This window comes from Adiantum capillus-veneris, chromosome 18 (genome assembly GCF_014529385.1).
Source record: "Adiantum capillus-veneris isolate H3 chromosome 18, ASM1452938v2, whole genome shotgun sequence".
NCBI lineage: Eukaryota > Viridiplantae > Streptophyta > Polypodiopsida > Polypodiales > Pteridaceae > Adiantum > Adiantum capillus-veneris.
This window is the reverse complement of record NC_140948.1, coordinates 112,830,176-112,854,751: the sequence shown is the minus strand read 5'-3', so window position 1 is coordinate 112,854,751 and position 24,576 is coordinate 112,830,176.

The following is a 24,576-nucleotide window of genomic DNA, read 5'->3' as shown; positions in this document are numbered from 1 at the left end:
CGCTTTGTGATATATCATGTATTACAAAAGGCCCCATCCCTCGCTTTTTGAGTTTTTTGGAGTGTTGTTTGAGGGTATACATTAAAACGTAATCCCCTTTTTGGAACTCCTTGCTAATCACATGATGATCATGGAATGCCTTCATTTGTTTTTTTTGAGCATATATCCCAGCTACTATCACTCTAAGTTGGGTTTCATCTAATTGTTCCAGGGTGTCTAGTCTCTTTGATAGCTCATGGCCCGTCCATTCTAATTGTGTTGCCACTCGTAGGGTTTGATTAAGAATTCCAATGGTACGATCGCATTAATCCCAAACACCAAGTTAAAGGGAGTCGTTCTAATGGAAGTTTTAAAAGCTAATTGTAAGCCCATAATGCTGTTGTAGCTCTTGATCCCAATAATTTATTGAGTCATTGACTATTTTGGTGAGTATCGTGCATAAGATTTTGCATGTACTCTGTGCTTTCCCATTAGCTTATGGGTGATAGGGTGATGATTTGCAATGGACTACCATGAATTCGTTAAGAAGGCTTTCAATGACATCATTTAAAAAGTGTGTTCCCCTATCACTCACTATTTCTATGGGTAGACCATATCTTGTAAGGATGTGTTAAAAAAGAAACTGAACTGTAGTTCGTGCATCATTTTTTTGGGTTGCCTTTGCTTCTGCCCATTTCATCATGTAGTCTATTGCTACTATGATGTATTGTGCATGCGACTTGTATCCTGGAGGTACGATGGGACCAATGAAGTCAATGCCCCATTTGGTGAAAGCACGTACCCCCATCATTGGCCTTAGTGGCATTTTATCTCTCTGTATGGGTGGTTTCATGCGTTGAAAATCATAAAATTGTTTGAGATAGGTCTCTGCATCCATAAACAGGGTTGGCCACCATATGCCTGAGTGTAGCACGAGCTTTGCCGTTTTATCAGCAGAGAAATGTCCCCGTAGTTGTCCTAAGTGTGCTTGTTCTAAGATAACATAATATTCACTTTTTGTAGCACAGAGTCGTAGTTGTTTGTCTTTTCCTCGCCTATACAATTGGTTGGCAATGAGAAGATGGTGTTTGGCCTCTTCTCCCACAGTTTTCATTCTTGCCTTGCCCCATCCTTCAAAAAAGGTCTTGTTTTGTAAGTACTCAGCTATGTGAGTACTCCATTTGGGTGCTTGTATTACTTGAAACATGCTCCACTGGAGGTTGTTTCGTACAACTATCACATGATTTTACATATGTATGGACACTGCGTGCCATGTTTGGCCAGTAGACTCCCAATCTCTTTAGCTGTTGGCCTGTCTGCATCTCTCCATTGTGAAATCCTGTATTTTGTATATGAGCCTGTTGGAGGTAGTGGGTGGATTCTTCGAGCTGGACACATAGTCTCAATATCCCATCCTTACCGTGTTTGTATAGTCGTCTTGCTAAAAGCTGGAGATTTTGTGTTTGATGTATAAATCATGATGGTTGTATTTCTATTTATAATGAACCGATTTTGTGAGTAGAGGAATGACCTCTTCACTCCACCTTGGAATTATTTTGATGTTAAACAAATAAGAATCAAGAAGATCATCATCGATACCCTTAGGTGCTTCCCCTTGAAACAGTCGTGAAAGATGATCTGCTCGTGTATGTGTGTGTGTGTAGTCCCCTTTTTTACGACTACCTGAAGTCAAACTCAAGCAATAGTATAAACCAACGAACAATTCTTCCAGTGTTGCAAGGTTTGTTTACTAGATATAGTAGTGCTTGGTGATCCACAAAGAAAACAAACTTGTTTGCAAGAAAGTAGTGTCTAAATTTTTTGACAACATATATCATTCCCAAACCTTCTATTTCCGTAGTTGTATAATTTTTCTCTGCGTTGTTTAGCTGTCGACTAGAGTAGCAAATGGGAAAATCCATTTTCTTCTCTCTTGGATGGGCTAATATGCATTCTACGGCATAGGCTAATGCATCAACATGAACATGAAAGATTTTGCTCCAGTCAGGGACTTGCAAAATTGGACCAAAAATTAATTGTTGCTTCAATTTATGGAAAGCCTGCTCGCATTCTTCCATCTATTCTAACTTAGCAATGAGGGCGTATCGTGGCTCAGCTATTACAACATACATATATATGAAATGCATGTAATACCCACAATGCCCCATAAATGCCTGCACTTCCTTCATCTTCGTTGGTCTCAGTAGTGTGGCAATTATTTATACCTTCTCTTGATCAGGGGAAATTCCATTTTTGGACACAATGTGGCCCAAAATTTTACCTTGTCTTACCACGAAGACACATTTTTTTGGGTTTAAGCAAATACGATACATTCTACACTTTTCAAAGACTTTTCCTGGATGCGTTTTGTGGTCATTTCTTTGATGAGAATGAACACAAAGGTCATCCATGTATAACTCCAAAAATTGTCTGAGATATTCCTTGAATGCATGACTCACTAGTCTTTGGAATGTAGCAGGGGCATTGGTTAGGCCGAAAGGCATTATGCTATAGACAAATATACCCCACTCTGTTGCAAAAGCTGTCTTATGCTGATCTTCCGCTAATTGTCAACTGGTTGTAGACTGAGAACCCATCCAGAAAACTATAGGCCTCTTTTCCTGCTACCCTCTCAATAACATGATCTGTTATTGGCAGTGGATAGTTATCCTTGATGGTGGCTGCGTACACGTCCATTGTTAATTCGTACTTTATCATAGGTAGAATAAATGGATTAATTGAAGCATTGATTCAATTGAGGTGAGTGGATCCAAATATCCTCCTTATGATAGATTGAAACCTAAACTTAGTTGCAATGATTATATGAATGGATTGCCGAGCAATAGGCCTAAAAGGTTCATTGTCTTGATCGTGATTCATGTGCTACTCCTCGTTGTTGGTTTGAAGACCTCGTTCCTTCATATGGCCCTTGAGCACCCATTCACCACTCCTTGTTCCTGCCTTTAAAACAAAATGAACACGTGAACATCAAAAGAAGTTTCATAATTGATGATTGGAAGTATAATTGGATTGGGTGATGCCAATATTTCTCTAAGTTTTTCTGCACCAAACATAAAAACAATGCGTTGCTGGAAAAAAACTTTTCTATCTATGTGAACATTTACTCTAATGTGTTGTGAAAAATGAAATGGATAGATGGGAACTCCATTGTTCATCACTAAAAATTTGAAGGTAACTTGGAAATATGTTCCTCACTGGGGGTACCCCTTTACGAGGGTGAGTTTTTTGAAAATGGGGCCTCTAAACCCAAACCAATGGGCCTACCCTCACAAAATGTTCGTAAGGAGGTACACATGCTACTTGAGGCACCACCTTCTTTTGGGAGTGGAGAAGGAAAACAATCAAAATAACACTTGCACTCACCCACTCAAGCAACACACTTTGAAAACCCATTAGTCTATATACACTTTGGATACTTGACACCATCAATGATTATGCAACCCAATGCCGTGCGTCAAATGAAATATGCAATTTGTGGAATAGCATTCACCTTCTCCCCATAAGAATACCCATATACATCCAAACTCCTCCTCTCTCAAGCACTCATCAAAAAATCATGCGTACAAGACTTGCCTCTCAAACACACAAGAGAATCACCTACATCAAACTAACACACTTTGCATAGAGAGCTCATCTCCATCTATGCAATGCCGTGACACAAATAAAATCACCATGAGAGGTAGCCACATGCATATGTAATGAAGCAAAAGAGAGTTGGAGTGAGAAATTACTTTAGACCAATTGAATAAGTGTGGACAAACAAACCAATGGTAAATTGAGAATAGAACACTTACTTGATTTCTCGCACACCTTTTAAGGGGAAGGCAGACGATGGCTAACCATCACGAATTGCGACACTTGAATGTTTTGAAGATGATTTAATGATCATTAACATAACCATGAGAGAGATCATGATGTATTTACAAGTTATTGAGGTGCTACAAATGATTTATTGGGTTGATGGAGTAAGAGATTATAGAATAGAAAGAGTGGAGGATAGAGTTGCACTTCCTCCAAAGAAGAGGGTTAGGAGGGAGGATGTGAAAGAGAGAGAGTTGGGGTTTTCTCTACTATTGATCAAGAACAACATGAAGTTGAAAATATAGGTGTGTCTTTGAGTCTCTCCAAGGGGGGCTATTTATAGTTGTGTAGGAGTGGGATTATGCTACACTTAATTAGGGTGAGTGATTAACCCTAATTAAGTGTCCTTTGACCACTCATTGAATATTGGACATAAAAGGGACTATTTATTCACCAAAAATATCATTTTAGACCGTGAAGGCTCCATAGGGGTGCATAATGTAGGTGGGCCCCACCATGAGGCCCTACGCGTAGCTCCTGCGGGGTATCTCAACTTGTCTGTCTTGGCATTTAGAAAGCATCTTTAGGTTGGTCCCATCACATGCAAGTGACCTTGAACACTCATTGCTCTTCTAGAAGATGAGTAGGGGCAAAATAAGGTCTCACCCTCTTGATTTACTTGATTTACAATTCCCTTTTGCTGCGAATCTTATAGATTTACACTATTTTGACCATAACTTTTTACTTGTAGCTCGGAATGACATGCTTCAAAAGGAAAATTTGACCTTCCCAACATGTTTGATATGAATTTGGACTATTCTTCACACCCATGCACCAAGGAATTCGGTTTGCAAGGTCCTCACTAGGCTAGGGAACCTTTTGCTTCCAAGTCTTCTTGTATGGGCCCTTAACTTGTATGCATCCAAGGGGAATCATGCTTTTTCAAAAGGGTATGATGCTTAAAAAAATAGCGGAGGGCTCAATATTATTTTCTTGTAAAAAGAATATACAATTTGAGTCTTTTTGAAAGGAGAAAAACTCTATGTATATTCTTAAGAAATATTGGGCCACCTATGTAGGGGGCATAGAAGACTTGTAGAGATGGACCATAATCTTTGGTAAAGACAAGTGGAGAGTTGATTTTCCATGGTAATTTATCTATATGGGATGGAAGATGGATATATTATTTTTCTACTACTAATTTACAAGAGGTAAGAAAGTTTGGGGGTAGATAGTTGGTTATTGTATGGTTAATTTTATTTACAAAGCAAAAAAGAAAAGGGTGGTAATATAAATATATGACTAAGGTGACATTTTTGGGAAGAGTACAATGTATGTGTTGCCACAAAGGTTAAAGGAAGAGGGGGGATTTACTCTAGATAACTTAATAGCGTAGAAAAATATATACACATATGAGGAAGAGGACGTTGAGTAGGCTGAAAAATGTTGCAAAAAGATGGTTACCATTTTATGCCACTCACTAGTATCCAATGCGAAGGTAATGTGTTGTCAAAACCGACATAAGAAAGTCAAGAGTAAACATGGAAGCAAAGGCGACATCTCCGTCATGCGTAGCCACATATGCTACATTTGCTCCCATATCATCCAAAGTGATAGTATCCCTCCTGTGCCGTCTCCTGCATTGTCTCATCCGTCGAAAGCAATGCCTATATACATGCCTTGTATGACCACAATGCCAACACACAACATCTCTATGTCTCCGAGATCATCCTTTGACTGTAGGCATCTCTCTAGACTCATTTGTGCCAAAAGCATTGCACAATCTTTGTCATAACTCTTTAGCTGTACATGCATCCAAACCAATGTGATAGACAGACTCACCATGGTGTAACATGATCATCAAATGTGCAAGTTCATCCATGGAAGCAAAGGCGACACCGTCATGTGTAGCCACATATGCTACATTTGCTCCCACATCATCCAAAGTGATAGCATCCCTCCTGTGTTGTCTCCTGCGTTGTGTCATCCATTGAAAACAACGCCTACGTACATGCCCTGTATGACCACAATGCCAACAGACAACATCTGTATGTCTCCGAGATCGTCCTTTGACTGTAGGAATCTCTCTAGACTCAATTGTGCCAAAAGCATTGCACAATATTTGTCATAACTCTTTAGTTGTATATGCATCCAAACCAATGCGATAGACAAACTCACCAAGGTGTAACATGATCGTCGAACGTGCAAGCTCATCGAAGTCCTCCCACTCATCGTCAGTCATAGACTCCGGCCTAGCATCCATGCCCTGTAGTGGCAACACTTGGCCCAACTGAGTTAATGCAGCATTCATACCTGCTTTCCAATGCTCAAAGTTTGAACCATCAAACTTTGTATGGAAAAGCACAAATCCTGACAATGATGTACATGCCAAATCCATGGCAATAACTAGTGACAAGACCAAGCACAAGTCGATCAATTGACAATAGCCAAAGCCTAACTAACTCATACACCAAGTATTATCAAAATACAACATAAGCTGGCATAAGATGTCTAAGAGAAGTGTCAATAAATATGGTGATCAATGTAACGAACAAGTGAGAAAAACCACTCAAATGATACCAAAACACCCGCTCTAATCCAAGAGCACTATGTGAGAATCGATGAAACTAGCATCACAATCTCCAACCTGGAGAGATTACCACATATATGTCAAATGGCGTAATCAGATGAGCAAACACTATGGCAATGCGATGCCAAAACACTCTGGCAATGCTATGCCAAAACACTATGGCAATGCGATGCCAAAACACTCTGGCAATGCTATGCCAAAACACTATGGCAAAGCAACCACTGAGTGCTAAATGCAATCAAAACACAATTGCAAACCATGCACATAAACAAATAAGTTCGCAAGAAAAATCCTGCAGAGTTTTGACAGTATTTGGCTATCAAACCATAATAACCATACATGCCATAAACATGCTCAAAACCATGAGCAAATCATGCGCAAAATCTACACTCAAGCATACATGAGCTGTCCCAAAGTCTCAACTCCTTGAGCATCAAACCACATAAGGCGTACATCCTTTCACTTGTGAGCAAACTTGCAGCCATACCACTCTCACATCCGAGAGCAAACCATGTGTGGAATCCTCGACTCACAATAAATAGCTGCTGCAACAGAAAATTCAGAGGTCAAAATCAGCCCAAATGGACAACGCCATTGCGTCCGGAACGTGCCAAAACCTCAGGTCACTCCCTAACCTTGAATAAATCACATTTTGTATGCAAAAGTTATGCAAAAAACATTGTTTTGGAGCCTAAAAAATGACCTGCGGAAATGAAAATCTGCATTCTTCCTACAAGTAAGGCTACAAAAAAGCATACACACTTGCAATACACCCTTCTCTCAAGCTTAGGAATGTCCCTCAAGCTTTTGTGAGCACAGATCTGGTGATTTCTCACCGATCTCAAGCTTCCACCGAAAGTGAGCTCACCATAGCCGAAAGCTCACTTCTCTGCAGCACTCCATCTGTCGCGAAGCCAAAGCTCTGATACGAGTTAAAGTGCACGTGCAAGAGCATGTGAAGTGTGTACAACAATGGAGAAGAGAGGAGAGGAGGAGACCTTGTGTTTGCAGGGGATAAAACTCACTCTCTACATGTGAGCCCCCTTATTCTATTATGTACATAATGAATAAGTATAGTGGACTGGCACGTGGCCTAATCGGCCACATGGGGCTTTACCCCAATAGGAATGATGTCATATCCCTCCTCATTGTAGAATTTGGTGAGGGTCACCTTGTTTACACAAACATCAAGAGTTGCTAGTATCTGTTGCCATCCAAAAGGTTCGAACATCTCTTCTAGAAAAGGCTCTGGTATATATGCCTCGTTTTGTGTAGTCCTATCAAGAATGCAATCTTTCCTTTCTAAATTACCACCTTCAGAAGCTTCTCCTGTCCAATGGTGAACGTTTTTCTACAACCAAGCCGGTATTCCCCCTTCTTGGTTAGTTGTGGAGTTCAGGTCTTCTCATGGGGTTCATTCTACATCTCTATAGCTATGATCTGTGACATTAATTTTCGTACTGACATCCTTGTTCCTTAGATAGATATAGTCATAACCCCAATCTTGTACCATTTTGAGCTGACGCATGAATGGTCTGCCCAATATGATGTCGAAATTGCTACTCTCATCTAAATTCATAATAGCAAGTGTGTGTTCATATGCAATCCCGCAAGAGGTTACCACAATCTACTCCAGGATGCCAATTGGTCTTTCCAGATACCCATCTGCTAATTGAAGTTTCATTCTAGTCTTTCAAAGAGCAGGTTTCTCCCATTTTTCCCACATTGCTTTGGTAGCTATGGCTATCCCAGCCCCACTATCCAATATTGCTATTGACTTAACCTCTTTGTACTCCACCGACAAGGTAGTATTTTCTTCTTCACCATCACAATAATCCCCTACCTTGTTCACTGGTACTGGCTTGTGTTTAGTTTGTTTCGAGGGTTGTGTGTCCAGTGTGTTTGGAGAAGAGTTGGGTGGTGGAATTACTAGCCCTATTTTTTCCAAATTTTTATCGACCTCCTCCCAAAGATGCAGTCTGATTTGCAGTAACTCTGATAGAGTTAATGTACAATGGATAGGGGATGACATCAGTTCATGAAGAGTTTTGGTATCCATCATCTTAGGATTGGCCTTCCATTGAGATGGTACTTTCTTCACCTCTGATCGGGTTTCATGGTTACCAATAAATGAAGGTAAGGTCTTCAATGACTACGGTCTGCTGTCTTTTGATATCGTTGTATCTGCATCACCATACAATGATCGGATGTCATTTGGTAGAGCTCATGTTCCAAGTGGATCTTTGTGATAGGAATTGATAGAAGTGTAGCACTTCCATCTTTTCTGTTCTTGATTTGTTTCCATAGCTCCTAGGGCCATTGTTCTTCCACTTCTGGAATTGGCAGTGGTGCTTGAGAATACACTCCATCTGTCGTATTGGCTGCCACCCTCGTATCCAATGGTGTTTTGTTTGCAGAATCTAGTTGGTCTTACTTTTCAATTCCCTGCCCATATAACTCTTGAATTTTTTCACGGATTAATACCTCAATTTTTGGAGCAGTTGGAACTGGTGGTTCCATAAGCGCTTAAGCGGCTTAGATGAGCTCCTTGCACATCTTTAGTCTCTCCTTTTCATAGCCTGGATGAGGGTACATTAACCTCCTATCCTTTAGGGTCTGGTTAGGCTTTAGCCTTGCATCGTAAGCTTTTAAAATTGTATCAAAAGGTTAAAAAAACTTGTCTTCCAAGACAAATAGTCTCGATGGTATAATCGATGGTTTTTTTACCCCGCTCTTTCCTTAAGGCCCCTTTACCTTTTCAATTGTTCTTCTGTTTTCAGTAATTTGGTTTCCAACACCGTTTTTTCTTTTTCTCTTTTGGCTTTCATCTTGTCTCGTTTCTAGGATTTCCTAGGGGTTTGGACAAACAAATTTTCTATTTCAGTTTGAGTGGCTGGGGCATTCCTTGCAGCCTCATGTGCTTGAGCTCTAGTTACCGCATTTATCAAAATGTTTGGTTCTATTTCTAATCCACTTGATCTTGGCACAATTCCCATCTTGTTCATGGTTGCTTTCCCTTTGTTGTCAGGGTTTTTTGGACAATGTGGAATGAGATGATTAGTGTTACATCCATCACAAAACCCAAAAAATTTAACATGTTCTCCTTTTTTTGGACAAACCCTTGCCCAATGATCCCCGCCACATTCATAGCAGGGTCCTACAGGTGGTGGAGAAGCATGTGGAGCTCCCATCAGTTGTCCTGCTCTAAGAGGCTACCCCCTAGGTTTGTAGTTCTGGTTTTCCATGAACATAAGCATATTTTCATCAACCAAGTAATGGTTTTTAGTTGGCTTTGCTATGTATGAGGGCTCGGGCATCTCTTCAGGAGTTATCCATGGAATTTGTCCCTCCAAAGCATATGCATTCCCATCAAATCCCCTCTCATAGATAGTAGGTAATGTCTGAATCTTCTCAATATGAGACTACTTGGACCATACTCTGATCAGAAGGTGGTTCTATGGGTTGAGAAATCCTTACCATGTCCCTATTTTCCTGGGGTAAAGGAGGTTGATGTCCTAACACAGGTTGAGGTTTTTCCTGCCCTTGGATTGTCCCTACTTGGTACCTTGGAGGGGGTGGAAAGTGTTGCCCTCCATGTGGTCCGTATTGTCTCTCTCTAACATAGTTCCAATTATAGAAACATTCGTGGGTTTCATGGTTTGTCCATTTTTGCTTGGTAGCACACCACTTTAGTACTCGCTATGCATTTACTCTTGGCCTTTGTTGAAGGTTGCACCACTGGGTTGGATGATCTCCTCCACAAGTGTCGCATTTTTGGTTGGGCTGTTGTCGTGTGTTTGGGTTCGTCCTGTTTCCTTGGTTTATCCTTCTGATCACTTCCTCGATCATTCGATCAACGTCCGACACAATTGGGTTTTGCCCACCCAATTTCATTGTGGACTCACTAGTGGTTGAAGAGGTACTATTCATTCCTTGATCTGTGTCTTCAGTCACCTTCCCATATGTCTTGCAGTTATCTAACCAGATACAACGCCTCTTTTATGAATTGCTCAAAAGTTACACATGCCTTTAAGTGCAAGTCCTTTTTGAGCATGTCATTTCGCAATCCTTATATGAAAAAGACTGACAGTCTCTCATCCTGAGGTAGTGCTCGAGCAGGGCATCTTTCTATATACTGCTTGAAACGAAGCGATGCTTCCTTGACTTTATCTTTCTCCTTTTGCCTAAATGCATAGATCTGGGAGACATTGTTATGCTTGATTCCGCTCTTTGAGAATTCCTCAGCGAACTCTCGGAGAAGTTGCTCAATACTTGGGAATTCCAAGCTGTTTAATGGTTGGAACCAAGTCAAAGCAGTCCCTTCTAACGTCAACCCAAAACCTTCATATTGAGTATGGAAATCAGTTATCTTTTCCACTCTCAACACCCCCTCAACACTTGTTTGAAGATCGAAACATGGGCATACGGATCTCCTGATCCACTATACTTTTTGGGTACGCATTTTGCACTTGAGATGGTTGCCTTTGTCTAGCCTCTGCAACCATTCTGAAAACACCTGGTCCTCCTCGTGTGGCTTCTCTAGGTTCATAATCTCCTCTTGGTACTACAAGTGGTATCCTATTTGTTATACATTTGTCAAGTTGATCTCGTGTAATAGTCGGAGGGATTCTAGTGGTGTAAGTGACATCAGGAACAATACTGCCCCTATGTGTGTTCATGGAAGCCCTAGACGCCGTTGATCCTAAAGGCCCTATGTTTGGGACTTGTTCATGTCTTAATGACTCCTCCACCCTGGTGCTCACTGGGCTCACATGTACAGTCTCAGGTCTTTTGTGAGTAGTCGTGTTTTTACCTCTTCCGGATATACATAGTATTGGTGGAGTGGTCCCCCAAAATATGTATATCTCTCTTATGAATTACGATCCATTCGAGAGTGCTTTTGGCCATACTTGTCTATTATGACCACTTGAATACTTCTCCCCTCTGTGTACGTGAAAACATATAGGTTTTTACGGCCAGTTAGTTCATTGATGCGAGGTTCGTCACTTCTGTAATAGAGTGTTGGTTCTCCATTATTAAACTTATATAGCCCCACATACATGTTGTCTGTATTAAGGCGCTCTGTCTCATTGATGCGTCTGAGCACCACGTTTTGCTTCTCCATTTTGGATGGCTCACCGACCAGCTCGTAATCTACCTTGTCCTTGGTGCAGTCATCCCCTATTTATCCACAATAAAGGGGTTATGAACCACGAGGTACATCATTCCCTCTCCGTCGAAATACCTATCCCCGTGATAATCAACATCTACAAGATCTCTAAACTCGCTTGGCTTATTTTGCATCTTAGCACAATAGCGGTCCATTCCGTCCTTATAGATTTTGGCCTTAAGCACATTTTCAAATTTAAACTTCAAATATAACAATTTTACATCAGATGCAGGTTGAGAAGGACCTGCCCCCATCAAAGCTGTTTCCTTAGGGTTCGGCTTGTTAGAATCCTCAGTCATAAGGCTGCATGATCTTTCTAATGAAGTGTCAGAGAAGCTCTCCTCTAAAATGGGTTCTAAAGGCGGCAGTGGTCTCTGATTCACGCTTTCTTTTGTTGAGTGATTTCTCCCTTGGTCAAAGATGCTGAGATTCCTATTTTGGTACAATATTCCTGATCACAAATTCATAAAGAATTGGTATTGCAGAATCCAAACCAGGTTACCTCATTAGCTAGTTTGAATCCCCCGTTTGATCTTACTTGCTAGGTAGTATCCTCTAGTACCTGCAACTTGTCAAAATTGCTTGACAGCTGTGAGCTTACAACCGTTTTTGTTAGTTCTAGCTTTGACAAAAGTTAGCTAGGTTTTTTAGTAGCACACAATTCCTCACACGACATCAACAATTTAGGTCCAATTCCAATTTTGAAAGAGCCTCTAGGATCCTGTGGACTAGCTCTTTGTGTGGTGAAATTATTCTTCTATTCAGACTCAGAGCAACGTGGATCGCGATCCATGTTTGGAAACCAAATTGACTTTTCTTGATACCATTAGGTTCAACATGATAAGGAGGTCTTATGGTATCAAATTTTCTAGAAATGGACCTCTGGATTGGAAGCTAGGTCAATTCTGTCACTTTGCCAGGGTTCCTTCTAGTTTTGGGATTTTGGTATGGTTTTTTGCATCCAAATTCAATTTTGAAAGGAACACTAGACTCTCTGTGATGCCCTCTAGCTATGGTGCAAGTTTGGTGTCAAAATGTGTCAGGGGAACATGGATTGCAATCCATGTTTCTTAGCGTCAGAATGCACTGAAACTTGACCCACAGCTAGTCCTTGGCCTACTGATGCTGGCTATATGGTTTTTGAATGTTTTGGAGTTTTTTAGGTCAACCAAAAGTCAATTTTAGGGGTTGTTCCAGTGGTTTCTTCCTTGATCTGATTTTTGCCCCTTTTGCCCTCTTTTTGAACTTTTCTGATAAGGGTCCCTTGGGAGAAAGTGCTTCAAATGTTATCACTTTTCTACTTGCCCAATATCGGCTCAAAATTCCAAAACGGTACATGGATTGTGATCCATGTTTGGCAAGATTTTGGACTGATACTTTGTGAGTTTGTGACAAAAGGTCTAGTGATGCTATTTCTCAAATCTTGTTGGATTTGATCAAGTTTTTCCAAGTCAAAAGCAAGATTTTGTGTCTGTTTTGCAGTTTTTTGAAAACAACTTCTTTTTTGGGATTTGATCAGGTTTTTTCACTTTTTGTCTATGACTCCTTTTGAAAAAGTTGTTCCCTTAGTAATCAGGAGTGCATTGGTCAAATTTCACTGTCAGATGTCTACCTGGAACATGGATCACGATCCATGTTGGGAAGCATCTGGTTATGATTTTTTGTTATGTTGGTTTCCTACTTCTAGTTGATCCCAATTCTCTTCCCTTTTTGAATTTGGACAAGTAAAAGTTTAGTTTGTCTTTATTCTCCTCAATTTCCAAGGTTTTGCTATGTTCAACCCAATTTCTTGATTTTAGTGATCTTCTAGCACTCTATTCCTGACCAAACTCAAGGTTCTGATGCTTGAGAGCCTGTTTTAAGCAAGGGAAACAATTTTAGCACATTTTTCCAAAAAAGGTACATGGATCGCGATCCATGTTGGTTAGGAAAATTGGAAATTTTCTGCACAATTTGTTTTAGCAAGTGTTTCTATCCCCTTTCTGAAGGTTTTACTGGGTTTGGTTCAGTTTTGAAGCTCTGACCATCAATTTTTCAACTTTTCAGAGTTATAGTCTTCAACACCAAAATAAGGTTTTTGACAATTTTTTTCTCGATCCTTTTGGCCCCCAATGATGGTGTAATTTGTTACCTAACCTACTCCTATGAACTGAAACAAACTTGCAAACATAAATCAATTTAATACAAAAACGACAATGAAGTGTGTGGTGAAACAATCCTTTCCAAGCAGGGAAAATTAGAGAACAAAATACTCTCTTGTACTTCACTCACACCTTTCTTTGTTGATAAGGAGTAACACTGGCTAGTTTCGGACTCCAGTCTCTACTAAGCACTAAACCTACGTCTAGCTGCTTCACTGTCTATGTGTGAGTGGGATGGCTGTAAAAAGCTTTGAAGTGAATTTTTTGTACACTGAGTCACTCACCACCTAAGGATCGATTTCCCCGACAGCGGCGCCAATGTTAGCGGGTCACCGACGAACGTCTACATCATAGCTTTTTGTACTAACATAATGTCAATATGCAAGGAAGCGACTCGGGATGGGGCACGGAGAATTAATGAGAGTGTCCTACTCATTCTATGACAAAAGAAAATCAACCACTTCCTAGTCAGAAAATCAGTATGCGTCCAATCTCACCGCTCTAGATCATCACGCATTTTTGGCATCCAAACAAATTTGGAATGCAATGAAACTTAAGGAGAAGTATTACAACACCTAGGGACACAATCCTACCAAGTTTTGTAACCATATGGGCAGGTACATAAATCACAATCCATCACAAAAAATGTGCAGAAAACTAAAATGGAACTACTCAGAAAGGTCCCCTTTGAGCATAGAAACACTTATCCATGATCAAAACATAAGAAAACAACCATTTTAACCTTCAAATCAACACATTTAGCTCACAAGAAATGCATTGTGAACCACAACAGAATTGAGAATGGTTATTCTTAAATTGTAGAGCAAGAGACAAGGAACACAATGTGCTATTCAAAAATGAATTCTGATTACCAGTCCAGGAGAAAAGAGGATTATAATTTGTACCAGCAAGAAGCTCTCACAGTGAACGTTAAAAAAACTGTTACCATATACATGTGGTAGTGATGTGTGTGAACACACTAGGACCGTCGGGGCATTTTTTACCTCTTTAGGAGGTTTTCCCCCCCGTGCATTGTGTATACGCCCATCACTCTAGGGCTATCTATCTTTCAATTGCACACTAAGTAATACACTCTTAGTTGTGTGCCTTGAGCTTCCTTCATCTTCTCCAAGCTGTGTGTGTTTCTCTGCAACCCTAATTCCAACAATTGGTATCAGAGCAGGTTGCATCCTCCCGGGCTTAGTCGCCAACAGCTCTAGCACACACCTCCTCATTTTTTCTGATTTCAGTTAGGTTTGGCCAGCATTCGCAGGTTGACAAAAAATTCGGATGTGCTCGTGTGCACGTATGTCGCACGTGTCAATGTAAGGAACTTGCCGATACACCGTGTGCGAGCCACAAATGGCTCCAAGCACACAACAAGCCTAAACTAGTAAGCTCAAAGAAGGCGATGTTGTGTCACTCACCGCTCTACGCTTGCTTCGTGGAGGATTCCTCACCGCGAAGAAGAAGGAGCAGCCACTTCGCCGTGCTCAACCGCTTCGCCATCGCCGTGCCTTCGTCGCGATGCTCGATCGCACTCTCTCTCTCTCTCTCTCTCTCTCTATCTCTCTCTCTCACGCATACACACACACACAAGGAGATGAAGAAGAAGAATATGGAGATGGAGCAAGAGCACTCTTCTATTGCACAAATGAGAGAATGAGTGAATTTTAGGTTTAGTTGAATTTTATATGAGCTCACCCCATTCACATTTGGGCGCCCATGCTTAGCCAACTAATCCCTTGAATGTTCCAGTTAGAGTGCGCCTCTCATCACAGCGATCACTCTTACCCTTTTCCTATTGGACCGACAAGCCCGGTACCTGACTCTACCAAATCAATAATACAATGTCCGCCGTAGGTTAGAACCTCCGTCGTAGGTGATAGGGTGTCCGTGAGCCGTGAGGGTTAACATGCCCCCCTTCTTGATGTAGATTCCGTCCTCGAAAGCTATCGAGTTGAAGCTTGTTCGTCGAGGTGGAAGAGAATTTGAGATGAATGTCCTTAGCCTTCTTCAGTCATTGCAAAATCAAACAACATTGGCACAGTAATTGCATTCTCATAAGCGACTAAAAAGCATATGCAGTTTTAGGCAGCCAAATTGATTGGTAACAAAATTTTAAACAATTTGTCAGCAACAATAAACATTAAATTGCAATATAATCAAATGCATAAACAGATGTAAAGGTAAAAAATCAAACAAGTCTGGGGTCGCTAATTTAACGGTCGAAAGGCACTAAAGATCGACTATTAATACCATGGGTAAGCTTCTTAATTTTCTCTGGTCAATTAAGTTGTTTAATCGCGAGAGCCAAGTATTTCATGTTCGAGGACCGACTAGAGGCTATACCTAGAAGACCTTGTAGTTAAGCTACGATAAAAGGAATTTCTCATGAAATCATCACCTGACTGATTATTTTTTCTTTGACCCCCCAAAGTCTTTTCACAGTGATTTCATTTTGATGTGTGTGCTTATTTTGTATGCCTTGGATTTTTTGCTTTTCAAGGAAAAGCGCCCACACTGGGAACCTCTAGGGCTCTAGTACCATAGGTGATACATGTGCGTGAAGTACCAAATCAAGCTGAGATTTCTTTTCCAGCTTAAGATTTTACAATGTGGCACTTTGATTTTTTGTTTGTTCATTTTTAGCATTTTAATTTTGTAACTTTGGGGGGTCATATAACACTGATACACCTCCCAGGCTCATCACACAAGTAAACTCCCTTTATAATACTTAAGCGAAAGGTCAATAGGGTCAAGCCCACTAGAAAGCCCTAGTACATTTCACACAATGCTACCTAAATCGGATTAAGAACCTAAGTAACCATTGATTATTAGGAAGGCATTCCCCATGGTATTAAGAGAAGATCTCTAACACTTAACTTGGTCAAACTAGCTTAGTCGGACTTGCTTGATGTTTAAACCTAGACAAGTGATTATGACAAGAAAAGACATTGAATTAAATGTTTGATACTAAGCAAATGTGCTGGATATTATGCTACCAATCACAATCAAAGCAAACAAACATGGATGCAAAAAGATAAGGGGCAATGCTAATGGACAAGAAACACCTGTTTGTGTTGATGGTCGTGCTTGATTTGAAGTGTGAACGCGAGAAAGATTCCATGAAGGTCCAAATCCTAATCACAGCAACACGTTCCTAAGTCTAGATCATCTTTCCCTTGATGACACCACGGCTACCATGCCTACCCCAATGATGGGCATGCTAAGAAACACACCATGGACCTCGTTTGTTAGTAAAGCACCGCTACATGGTAGCTCAATGCCTGCAATAGTACCTACAAGTGCGTACCAATCGAATGCACCTATGGGTCATCACACTCATGTAGTCCCTACCCCTCCCATTGTTTCAACTACCTATGCTCCACAACCACAACACCCAAGTTCTTATTTCCATGGGGCTATACCGGCTAGCATTAGCATGTCACATACATCGTAGGGCCACCACATAGAACTTTTCTAATCACTCAACTCTAAAACAGAAACACTCCTATCGTACTAATTCTACCTACCCTCCATCACTTGAGTAATGAGGATCAAAGGTGTTTTATGGCATAAGTTTCTGTTTCAGTGTACCGGATGTGGATGTGTAGGTGTGGGTCAATGTTTTGACTTTTATTGTGCATACTCGTTTGCTAATTGCTCTTGCTCTTTATTTTGTTTTTGTTTTTTGTGAGTATAAGGCTATATATATACATTCCCTAAGATTGGGAGATTGAGAGGTCAGGGAGGAAGGTTGAGAGGGAAGCAAGTGAATGATGAATGTCAGCAAATACTCCCCCCTTCCTTCGGTAGATCATATCGTTTGAAATGAGCTCGTCACCCTTTGAAACCAATCGTTCCAGTTGGTAATAGGTGAGGATTTTTACCAATAGTTTTCTCTTACCTTAGGTGCCTTGTCAAGTTGCAAGGGTGATAAGGTACTCTCCCAGGATAGAACTTGAAGTGGTTCATCAGGTGATTCTTGAACACTGGGAGGTGTGGATTCCTTTGTAGCTTCATGGAGGTCCACTATTGTAGGTGGAGGCTGTGAAGAAGCTTTTACCTCTATGGATGCATTACATGAGGAGCTAGAAGCTTCATGGGACTCCCCCCTTCCTGAGCTAGGTGGAACAAATCGTTCTTTCTTTGGTACCCAAACTAGCTCTGGAGCGGGTGTGTAGCGTTCTATGATTTTTTTCTTTCCACGATTGCTGATTTGTTTTGGAGCTACGGGATTGGGCTCACATGGGTCAGGTGACAGGTAAGAACACGATCTACGTTTTGGCACCCAGATTTGATCATTTCCAAGATAGTAGCCTTGGGCTTCCAATAGTTTTTTAGGAATCCAACGCCACGTTTTCTTACATTTCTTGGGGCGAGTGGGACGTTTCTTACAAGGCTTCTATTTTTTAGCACTAGCTATGGTCGCTAAAGAAGCTTTAGGGACCCACTTGTATATTTTCTTTGTTATATTAGAATGAGTTTTGTCAAAAGGTATATGCATAACTTGTAGCATATTTAAGGGTACTGGCCTTTCATCCCCCTCAGGTGTTACCCAGGTTGTCCCCCTACTTCCCCAAGTGTCTATGGTTGCTGCTAGGTGGACCCAATCCACATTGTCCAAATCAGTCATTCCAGGTAGTACGTCCATATAAGGAGAACCTTCCCCAACATCAGTGTCCGCTTTACACGTGTAACAATACTGCAATGGGGCCGAGTGAACTGTGGTGTCAGATCTATGATCAATTATAAACCTGTTTCCTACAGTATATGCTCGACCCGTCACAAGATCCACTCAAATGACAGAATCTTGGAACTGCAAGTAGACATGGTTCTTAGACCAGTCATGCACCATTTTTTCTTCCCTCATGAAAGGACATCCTAATATCATCTCCGATGCCATAGTGTGTTTGGAGAAATCCATAACAATAAAGGTAACTCTTATTTTATGTCCAAAGACCTTGATCTTGAGATCTTCTAGCATCCCAATAGGTTTAACAATAGACCCATTGGCCATCTTCACTACTATGGTTATGGTCGCAAGGTGAGGTCTTCCCATAGTTTCCCATCAATTTTTAGTCACAATGCTAACCCCAGCGCCACCATCAAGGATTCCCTTCGCAGTTAATCCCTTAGTAGTGATTGGTATAGTCGCATTGGATTCATCACCCTCAAAGTATTGTCCCAACTTGTTAATAGGTATTTCTATAACAAGGTTCTCATCTAGGTTGGGTTGTGGATCTATGTATTCCTCCTCTATTGGCATCTCCCCAACTCCATACATCTGGGCAAATTGAGGTAGCCCAAACTTTAGTTCTCCATTGAGAAATGCTCAAAGAGCTGAGACTAGCTCGGGGTATTTATATAGTTTGGACATGATGGTGGTTCTAACTTCTGAAGACATGAAATCCATCAATTTGGCAATGTTTAACGGTACCTTTTGGCCTTGAGTCCCTTGACGTGGGGAAGATGCGATTTCCAATTCTTCGATAGGATCAGGTAGTCCCTCTGTAAACATTCTTTCCATCAAGAAGTGAGTACGCCCACTTTCCCATGACTTTAAGTCACTTTCTTCTTGAATGACACTAGGTATGTCCAAGGGTCTATGGACTTGGTGAGGTTGTTGTTGCGTAGGGAACACGGTGTCTGTAATCTGGATCTTCCTAGGTGCTGGTTCTAGATCCCTTTGGGTATCTTCTACCAAACACCTTAATTGCTTGACTCACTCAATCTCCTCTCTAGGGTTTGGGTAAGTTCCTATCTTCTTTTTGGATCCTGGCCATTGTGGCTCATGAACATCTTCCTTGTTGGTTTCTATGTTAGTGGTCGTTTTGGTCTCCATGGTTTCACCTGAATTAGAATCTTCTTCAGCGTCGTTCATATATACGAGGTCATCACCAGTCCCTATGTTGGTCTTTGAACTGGGGTCTGACTTCGCTGCTTTTTGCGATCTCTTTCTTCTTGTTTTCTTCTTTTTCTGAGATTGGGCAATTGATGCCGTGTCTCTTTCCTCAAGAATATAATTTTGTTTTTGGAGCATCGATCATGTGAGTAAGTTTAGTGGTACCACGGGTGTACTTGGTGATGGCTCCTCCGTAACTTCAATCAAGTTTAATGGAGTGATCTTCGGTGCATTTGGATTATTTGGACATTGGGCAATCAAATGATCTATGCGACATCGATTACACATGAGTATCGGCATTGTAGACGTGCTTGCTTGATTGGTTTGCATTAGTGTGGCATTATTTTGTAGCCTAATAGGACACTCGGCTACACGATGTGGACCTCCACACTCATAGCATTGAAGAGGTGGTCTCTTAGCAATGTAATTGATATTTTGGCCTCTTGCCGCAAGAGCAGCTACTTGATATACAGGTTTGACTTGTCCCCAATAGTCCTCCATGTAGTATTGTGGACTTTCTTCAAGCACATCCATCCCATAGGCAATATTAGGATCTATATCTTCCTCACAGCCTTCCAAACAAGAAATAGATGACTCACAACCCACTTGATTCATAGAAGTGATTCTCGGATGTGGTGGTTGCGGTCCTAGCACTGGATGTGGTAAGGGTGTTGTTTGATCAACATTTTGGGCCCTAGGGACCATATGTTGTGATGTTTGTTCAAGAGGTGGGGCCGACATCAATGCAGGTACTCGAGGTGTGTCTGTCCATGCTAAGGTTGGTCTATTGGCCATCACACGCTTAAATACTATGCAATCCTTAGCTTGATGACCATACCTCCCATAGGCATTGCAGTTCCCATTGAATTTTACTCTAAAAGTAGGGCATTCACTGGTACTATGCAGTCCATAGCATACTGAGCACCATTGTTGATCCCTTCTTGGATACATATGATTGTTTTGCGGAGCACGATTGTATCTAAGACTCTCTTGAATAGGCCTGGTGAGATCTGCTAAAGTCATCTCAGATATCTTTGGCTCCTTAGCAATAGGCTTTAGGGTCATTGGCTGATTCCCTGATGCTTGTGAGCTAATAGATTTAGACTCAACAGACACTCTTTCTCCTTGAATCATTAAATTATCCTCCAATTGGATCGCATTGGTGGTGACTGCTTCCCAAGTGGTGATACCTCTAATGACTAGGCCATTGTAGATATCCTCATTCCGTAATCCCCTAATGAATCTATCAAGCAATTGGTTATTGTTGAAGCGCTCATTTGGACTACGACGAGAATTCAAATTCTTCAAGCGAATTATAAAGTCTCTCACCGACTCTCCCTCCTCTCGTTGGGCTTTCTGGAGCTAAGAGGCTACACCCCAAAGCACTCTCTCTCATATGTATTCTTTTAAGAACAGTCTCCTAAGAGTAGGGTAAATCGTTTTTTCTTCCACCCTTAGGGTTCTATACCAATACCTAGCCTTTCCACTTAAGGTTAAGCTTAAAGCATTGTTCTTATGTAGGTCATTGTGTTCTCCTAGAGAATCGCATATTTGTTCAAACACTTCGATATGCTTTCTCACATCCCCGTCTCCACTAAATTTTTGTGTGAGCTTGGCTATTTGTATTGCCTTACTTCTAGGCTCTCTATCAGGCGTGTTATGCATATTCTCAACAATAGATCGACCAATAGCTTGAGTGGCCCTAGGCATAGCAGACGTCGGATGTGACATGCTAATGCTAGCCGGTATAGTCCCATGGGAATAAGAACTTGTGTATTGTGGTTGTGGAGCATAGGTAGTTGAAACAATGGGAGGGGTAGGGACAACATGAGTATGAGCCATAGGTGCATACGATTGGTACGCACTTGTAGGTATTATTGTAGGCATTGAGCTACCATGTAGCGGTGCTTTACTAACAAACGAGGTCCATGGTGTGTTTCTTGGCATGCCCATCATTGGGGTAGGCATGGTATCCATGGTGTCATCCAGGGAAACATGAGCTAGACTTGGAAAAGTAAAGCTATCACTCGTGGGCTCAGATTGCATTGAGACCCTTGGCGAAACAACATATGGGGGATCGATGGGACTCATTGGGGGAGTCTCCATTTGTGATAGAGTGGGTTGTTTCCCTTGACCGTGCCTAAAAATCTCATAGGACCCGTCGAAGGTATATTTATTCCTCGATTTTGCCTCTCCGACTGGATAATCCTATGGATGACATTGCAAATCATGTGTTGTTGTTCCTCTAGACTAGTGGCACTAGATGTAGATTGTACAACTTCTAACCAACCCACATGGTATGTGTAGCCCATGTATAGTTCGGTCAAAGTCTCTGTGTGTAGGTCATAGTCCCAATTTTCATTGAGAAATATCCTGTCCAAACTTGGTGTACTAGAGGGTTGCCATGAGGTGGATGCAATGTTGCTTCGCGTGTTTTGACTTTTAGTCACCGCTACCTTAGAGGCGACTTTGGAAGGTGGTAGCTCGGTAGGGCCCTCATTAAATGAGGTAGGTGGAATGTTCACGTGGACACTCTGAGGGAGTGTGGGGTCTATAGGAGATGTGAATGGTGATTCTACTTCCCCACCCCCTTCGTTTACTTCACTAGCCGTAGGTTCAGAACGCGTAGCTCTACTAAAAGTTTCCATCAAAAGGCTAAAAACACTAGTTCCAGGTTGTTGGGCCTAGTTAGGCACGGTTTCATTTGTTCCCCCGGGGCTTTGTGTAAGATGCTCTTCCATAATATCGTAGTCAGAGGAAGAGTCACTAGCCGCTATATTTGGGTCTTGGGTTGCACTACCTTGGGTCCCCGCCAAGGGTGTAGACCCTAGCATGGAAGGATAGTGAGTACCCCCGTAAATCGAAGCACTAGCTAGTTGTTCGGGCTCTAGCACACGACCAGAGCATAGATACATGTGCTTTGGGTGCCCTATAAGTGTCGACAAGTACCCTCAAAGGTTACTTGTTTTGTTTTGTGGGTGTTTTGCACCCCGTTTTCTACTTGATTGTTTCTTTTTTTTGATGTTTTTTAATGTTTGATTTTTTTGATTAAAGTGTGTGATAGCTCGAAACGAGTGTATCACTTAGAGGGTTGTTGTGTGCTTTACAACACAATTTTCGGGCATCTGACGTTCCGTTGGTCCTCAAAAAATCGAGTTTTAGCTACGTGTGAAGCTAAAATTCGTTTTTTAAAAAGGCGACTGAGGCCTAGGCTTGAGCGTGAGCTTGGGCTTGGGTCTAGGCTTGAGTCTGGGAGATATTTCCGATCCCGGTCCTACCTTTAAAATTTTTAATTTTTTAATTTTTTTTAATTTTTTAATTTTTTTAAAAAAAGGATAAGGTCGCCGCGGCCTACGCGAGAGCACACACACACACACTCTATCTACCTACTTCTAACTAATACACTTACTCTTACACACTAACACACTCTATTAACTCTCACTAATCTACTTCCTACTTAGTGTACACAGAAAACTAACTACCTTAATACACAGAGAATAAACACAGAACCTTTGAAATCTCCATTAACAAAGAAAACTAACTACCTTAATACACAGAGAATAAAAACAGTACCTTTGAAAACTCCATTAACAACAAAAACACAAGGTATAACACCAAATCCCTCTTCTCAACACACACACACTCCTTACTTACCTTTCCTATAATTGAAATTGCACCACGGAGAAGCACAGAGTGCTACTTGAGCTTAATGCACGGCATTCCCCGGCAGCAGCGCCAAAAATGTGCGCGTATGTCGCACGTGTCAATGCAAGGAATTTGCCGATACACCGTGTGCGAGCCACAAATGGCTCCAAGCACACAACAAGCCTAAACTAGTAAGCTCAAAGAAGGCGATGGTGTGTCACTCACCGCTCTATGCTTGCTTCGTGGAGGATTCCTCGCCGCGAAGAAGAAGGAGCCGCCGCTTCGCCGCCGCCGTGCCTTCGTCGCAATGCTCGATCTCTCTCTCTCTCTCTCACGCATACACACACACACACAAGGAGATGAAGAAGAAGAAGATGGAGATGGAGCAAGAGCACTCTTCTATTGCAAAAATGAGAGAATGAGTGAATTTTAGGTTTAGTTGACTTTTATATGAGCTTGCCCCATTCACACTAGGGCGCCCATGCTTAGCCAACTAATCCCTTGAATGTTCCAGTTAGAGTGCGCCTCTCATCGACGATCACTCTTACCCTTTTCCTATTGGACGACAAGCCCGGTACCTGACTCTACCAAATAAATAATACGATGTCCGCCGTAGGTTATAACGTCTGTCGTAGGTGATAGGGTGTCCGTGAGCCGTGAGGGTTAACAGCTCCTAGAGCTAAGTCTGCTCAGATTTATGATTCAGGCTCATTTCAGCCTTCATTTCCACCATAGGCAGTATTGCACATGCTATTTCATCATTTTGTGCAAAATTTCTGTCAGTGTTGTTTTTTGCATAACAGGTGCCTTACAATCTTCTACGGTTTGTGCTATATAGCACGTGTTGTTCCCGCTTCGTTCCTCCTCCTTTTGGGCAATTTTTGTTGGGAAGGCGGCTGGGGAGAATGAAGTCGGAGGGGATTCATGGCATGGATGATGAGCAACAGAAAGAGAGAGAGAGAGAGAGAGAGAGAGAGAGAGAGAGAGAGAGAGAGAGAGAGAGAGAGAGAGAGAGAGAGAGAGAGAGAGAGAGAGAGCGACTCAGCTTGAACAAAATTGCCCGCACTGCTATTGTTATTGAACATTGTATATAAGCCTTACAAAATATATAAAGCTACAAAAAGCCATGCAAACTTGAGTCTCTACTGCATGCCTATAAGAGGCTTTTCCCACGGGCTGACGGACAAGGGCTTGAACCCAACAATCCCCCCCTCAAGCCCGAACTGGACAAGCAACTCATGATACCTTGAGTTTTTGGTGTACTCGTCAACCACGAGTTTTAGGTTTTCTCACAACCAAGGATTTCTGGTTTATCCATAAC